This window comes from Mustela nivalis (assembly GCF_964662115.1).
Source record: "Mustela nivalis genome assembly, chromosome: 16".
In the NCBI taxonomy this organism is placed as follows: Eukaryota; Metazoa; Chordata; class Mammalia; order Carnivora; family Mustelidae; genus Mustela; species Mustela nivalis.
In genome coordinates, this window is record NC_139035.1 from 64,134,070 (window position 1) to 64,140,493 (window position 6,424).

A 6,424-nucleotide genomic window follows, 5' to 3' on the forward strand; every position below is an offset into this window, starting at 1 on the left:
TGAGGGACAGCTCCTCTACTTGTGCACTAGAACCAACTCTTCTTGCCTGCTCAAGGACATTGTTCTAGTAGTTCTCCCCCTTTAAACCTCCCCTTTTAAATCCTCTTTTAAATTTTAACAAATTTCCTCTCCACTAGATCTTTCCCATCAGATGACAATCAGATTGCAGACATATTATTTCTCCCATCTAATAAACAAAACAAGATTCTCTTGATCCTACTTCTCTCCCTAGCTACTGCTCTATTGCTCCTTCCATTCACAGAGAAATTCCTACTTCTCTTCTCCCACCCTCTTGACCCATTGAAATACTCAGTCCTCCAATTACACGAGCTATCAGTATTATTTGATTTGGTCAATTCCTTCCTCCTTCTTGAAACATTTCTTCAGTCATTTTCCAGGCCACCACACTCTTCTGATTTTCTTCCCATCTCCTGCCACTCCTTTGTCTCTCTCACTGTTCATGCTCACCTTCTCTGCCTATTAACATTAGATTATGCCAAGGTTCAGCTCTTAGAACACGAATATTTTCTACTTATTCTCATTCTGTTGATGATCTCATGTATCCTCATAAGTTTAACATCTACCCACAGGATAATGACTGACAGATGCATATCTCCAGTCCCTTTGACAACTAAACTCCATCCTTTATCCAGCTGTCTCAAGACTTCTACACTTGAATGTCTTCTAACCATCATCTCATGTTTAATTGGTACAAACCCAATCTCCTAATCTTTCCTCCAACCAGCTTTTCCCATCGTACTCCTCAGCTCAGTAAACTGCAACTCCATCCTTCTAGTTTCTAAGGACAAAAATCTGTGAGTCTTTATTTCTCAAACCCCCATCCCATCTGTCATCATATACTATTGGTTCTCTCTTTTAAATAGATCCGTAACAGCTCCTTCACTGTGACTTCCCCGATCCAGATCACCATCATCTCTCAGCTAAATTACTGCAATAGCCTCCCAACCAGGTGGGCCTTCTTCCTATCTTGCTCTTTTCAATCTACTATCAACAGAGTGATCTTTTTAAAACTTCAGTCAGAATGTATCACTCCTCAGCTCAAACCTCTCCAATAGCTTTTTAGTTCACTCACAGTAGACGTTAGGGTCATTAAAATGGCCCAACAGGCCTGATGTGGCTTGATTCTCCTATCTTCCACTACGTCTCTGACCTCAATTCCTACTAAATTTTCCCCTCACTCTCAGCTGCAGTCACACTGGCTTTCTGGCCATTCTTGAAACATGCCAAACCTTCCTACCTCAGACCTTGACCCTTGTCTATTTCCACTCTTTGGAATGATATTCTTCCAGATATTTCCATGGCTTACTTTCTCACCTCCTTCTGGTTTTGCTCAAATGTCATTTTCTGGAGAGAAAGATTTGGGAACCATTTGCATTTGTTGCATTTGCAACAGAAGAGCAAAAAAGGAATTAACCGAGAACTAGAAAAACAAACAAATAAACAAACAAACAAACAAAACCCAGAAAACCCTAGTGTTGCAAAATTCAAGGAAAGGGAGAGACACAGGAAATAGGAGGCATGTAAATGAATTCTGCAGAAAACTTAAGTAATATGTAAATGTGGCCCTTAGGAAGTCATCAGGGACCTCAGCAAGGCCAGTTTCCTTGACAGGGTGGGTCGAAGCTACTGAGCAAGGGGTTGAGAAATATCTGGAAAATGTAGAAGTAGAGACTGAAATTGGAGAGATTACTATTTTGAGAATCTTGGTTCAGTAGAGAAAGAGATTAGATGGTAGCCAAGGGGTAAATGAAGGTACATGAGAAGGAAAGTCTTAGTCCTTTGGAAGAAAAAAGCTCGAGTTTATTGATAGACAAAAAGGAGAAGTGAAAGATCCAGTAGAGGGTAATGGACACACCAAAGTCCGGCAAAGAGGATTCAGTAGCATCCCACAAATATTTATGGTGGGCCCACAACCAAGTGATATCAAGTGTTGAGAATCAACGAATAAAAGAAATACAGTGTAGCATAATGCATGTGGGCAAGGTTAAAACCACAACCACAGATTCTGATTTTAAAGCCAAAAGGAATAAAGGAAGGAGGAAAGGATTGGTTACAGAAAATTGAAGGACTTCCTATTTTTATGGCCTCTATTTTCTCAGCAAGCAAGAGACTGCAATCTGTTGATGGTGAAAGGAATATGAGAATGGGACATAAAGAAGGTATTTCAGTTAAAGATTTGTAATAATAATTAAAGGGAATAGGAGGGAAATCTAATAAAACCAAAATTAGGGGCGCCTGGGTGGCTCAGTGGGTTTAGCCGCTGCCTTCAGCTCAGGTCATGGTCTCGGGGTCCTGGGATCGAGTCCCGCATCGGGCTCTCTGCTCAGCGGAGAGCCTGCTTCCCTCTCTCTCTCTGCCTGCCTCTCCCTCTACTTGTGATTTCTCTCTGTCAAATAAATAAATAAAATCTTTAAAAAAAAAAAAAAACCAAAATTAAAAAGAACCATCAAACAGCTCTGGGACACCACGGTGGCTCAGTTGGTTGGGAGTCTGCCTTCAGCTCAGGTCAGGATCCCAGGTTGAAGCCCCACATCAGGCTCCCTGCTCAGTGGGGAACCTGCTTCTTCCTCTGCCTCTGCCCCTCCCCCTGCTTGTACATGCACGATCTCTCTCTCTCTCAAAATAAATAAATAAAATCTTTTTTTTAAAATAGCTGTAAATACCTACATGATTTTAAATGCTGTTAATTCGTAGAGGTTTTATTCTCTGCAATTATGTGATTTCTATTCACTAAACTTCAACACTCAGGTACAGAATGACTTGCAGAACTCACAGATGGCTGGTGGCTTCCAGGGCAGGGAAAGAGGTCACGTGTAGTGGTAAGATCCTGAAAACAATCAGCTTGGGTTTGTCTATTTCCAACTCGTCTTTTCTTTGCCTGCCTCTAATAGTGAGATGGTGAAAGGTAAACACTTACTTCCCCAGCAACCCTGCAGCTAGAGGAAGCCATGCAGCGATGAGACATAAGCATAAGTCTACAAATAATGCCCTTCTGTTTCTCTTTTCTAGTGTTTACAGCTCAGTCATGATGCTTGGAGAAGCAGCAGCCACTTGGTGACCTTGAGGCCGCAAGTAGGTGGATTAAGTCACACAGTAAAGACGTCAGAGCAGAAAGAGAGAAAGAACATGCATTCCTGACTGTGTTCAGCGCTGTTGTTATCAGCTCTGGACTGACTTGCCTCAGGTTTCTTGTTTTTGTGTTTTCTGGTGGTTTGCAACCAAATGTGTTCATACCTGAAACAGAGCTCCGGGCTACGTAAATATGTTAGTCACGATGCTTTTGGGTGTAAAAAACAAAAATGTTAGGTAAATGTAGAAGCTTCTTTTGTATCCCATGTGTGGGATACAAAATAGACCCAGCTACAATGCAGTTTTTGACTTGACAGATCCTCTACCTCAATGATGTCTGTCTCAAAATGTCTCCAGATCATCTCTGTACTGCAAAATAAAACCAAACCGGGGGGGGGGGGGGTAATTATAAAGTAATTTAAGGAAAATACGTGGGAGAGGATTTACTGACTCATATGGAAGAAAACATCCAAGAGATAAAATTGGCTTCAGGTCCAGCAGGATCCATAGTTCAAATAATATCACTAGAAAAATTCTCTCTCTTTATTCATTCCCAAATCTCTCCAAGTTTACAGCAGCTCTGTTTTTACATATTCTTTAGAGCTCATGGCCCCATAGGCTGACCCTGACCCTTTCTCTTACAGTGTACATATCAATCCCCAACAAGGATTGCTTGGATGGCCTGGGTCATTGGCCCACACCTATGGTGGAGGGTTAAGCCACAAGACCCAACTGCCCTACCACTTCCACATGGAATGCAAGAAGAGTTCCTGGGTGGTCCAACATTCGGCATACAGAGAAACAATAGGCAGATGCTGCTGGGAAAACAAATTGAGGCTAGGAAGGAGACAAATAAACTGGGAGAAATGAGTGGGTTATTGAACTGGAAATTTTTTTAAAAGACTTTATTTATTTATTTGACAGGCAGAGATCACAAGTAGGCAAAGAGGCAGGCAGAGAGAGGAAGAGAAGCAGTCTCATCGCCGAGCAGAGAGCCCGACTCGGGGCTCGATCCCAGGACCCTGGGATCATGACCTGAGCCGAAGGCAGAGGCTTCAACCCACTGAGCCACCCAGGCGCCCCTGAACTGGAAATATTGATGAGGTTTATAATTTCTATTGAGAAATGATGCAAGACATGGAAGGATAAAAATTTGTGGTCAAGCAGTAGGATACAGTAATTCAGTATTTCAGACAGGCAGAACATTCTAGATAATTGGCAAGGTCTAGTTTGTACATGTAGATGAAGGTGGTAAAAATAAAGATCTGAGTCGAGAAGATTAAGGTACTAGGTCAAGATTATCAAGGATAGATTTATATCTTCAAGGTCTTAAACTAGTAAGATATTTATGATACCTGTGTTAATTACCGATGGCTATGTAACAAGTTACCCTTGGAAACCACCATTCTACTTTCTGTTTCCTTGATTTCAATGATCTCAGATACTTCTTGTAAGTGGAATCATACAATATTTATTCTCTTGTGACTGGTTCACTTTACTCAGCAAAATATCCTCAAAGCTCCTCCATGTGGTAGCATGTGACAGAATTTCCTCCCTTTCTGAGGCTGAATGTCTACTGAGTTTTTAATTACAGCAATTATATGCCTTATTTCTGGAAACTAAATTTTGTAAAATCTTGTTTTTTGTTTTTATGTTTTTAATAATTTTAAGCATAAATATTTTACTTTCTAGAAAATTATGCCAACCTATTATTTTAAGTGCTTGAGGGCTCAATTTTTCCTTTTTTAAATATGCTGCCTTTTTAAACACTCTTGTGTGCTTTGAATTCCCCATCAAGGGAAAAACAGGAAGTTGTTCGATGGGTATATTTTCAATTTTGCAAGATGAAAAAGTTCTAAAGATCTGTTACACAACAATATGAATATAGTTAACACTACTGAATTGTATATTTAAAAGTGGTGAAACGGGTACATTTCATATTGTGTCTTTACCACATTTAAAAATTTTTAAACTAAAAAAAAAACTCAATAAACACACCCACCAAGATAAAGTTGCTATGCTTTTCTATTCTTCTCACTGAGAGCAATGTAAAACCCTAGACATTATATATAGAACAAACATAAGAAGATGCTGAAGGTGGAGAGAAGAAGACAAACAGGCCAGGGAACTCAGGACCCAAGGAAAGGCCCAGTGCTGAGTTCCCAAGATTCTGTTTTTGCTTCATATATCCTAAACTTGGAGCTGAAGAAGTCAGCAGTCTAAAAATGCCAGTGGTTGTAGACAACTTATACCTGGAAACCACCAACACATGGGTAATTTTTAAAAGCATGAGACCAAATGTGGTCCCATGAAGAGTTCATACAGAGTGAGCAGAGGAAATGTAAAACAGACGGTTGCCTCTGGAAGAGGAAGACCTAATAAAGGAATCTGACGAGGAATGGTCAGAGGAGGAGGGATGGAAACCGCTTATGTGCCAGGCATCAGGCTCATATTGTAGACAAACGATCTCATTTAATACTCACAACTGCTCTATGGTTTAGGCACTATTATTATTTCTACTTTACAGATAAAGAAATTGAGGCTTCAGGCCACTTTGTCACCAGTGTGACCCCTGACCTACAAAGTACCACCAAACACAAGTCTGTGTGTCTATCGCTCCTTCACTTGTTGAAATTACTTTCTAGGCCCAAGGTGGGCCACCCTGCCTACAGTGCCATGGCAGTAAGCTGAAACAGACAATGCTCACACCCTATAAAGGCTCTGCTTGACCAGAAACACGGTATGTCCAGTCAGCCAAGCCCCATCTCCCAGGCCACCCATGGGCTCTGTGTCTGCTTTCTTGCTCTTCATTCTTTGTCCTAGAAAAGTGTCCTGCCTCCTGCCCCATTTTGCAGTGCTCTGAATGGAAACAGTCTGCCTCATGAAGTGTTAGACAGAGTTTGGGTCACCTACATGGTCTTCTTTAATCCTTTTTCAAAACACTTAAAGATTTGAGGGAGGGGCGCCTGGGTGGCTCAGTCGGTTAAGCGTCTGCCTTCCCCTAAGTTCATGATCTCATGATCCCAGGGTTCTGGGACTGAGCCTGCTGAGCAGGGAGCCTGCTTCTTCCTCTGATTCTCCACCCCACCTCCCGGCTTGTACAGTTGTGCACTGTCTCTCTCTCTCTCTCTGTCAAATAAATAAATAAATAAAATCTTAAAACAAAACAAAAAAACCTTGAAGGAAAGGGCCAGAGTGCATGATGCAGAATAAAAAACAAATGAAAATGGAATTCTTCGGGGCACCTGGGTGGCTCAGTGGGCTAAGCCTCTGCCTTCGGCTCAGGTCATGATCCCAGGGTCCTGGGATCAAGCCCCGCATCGGGCTCTCTGCT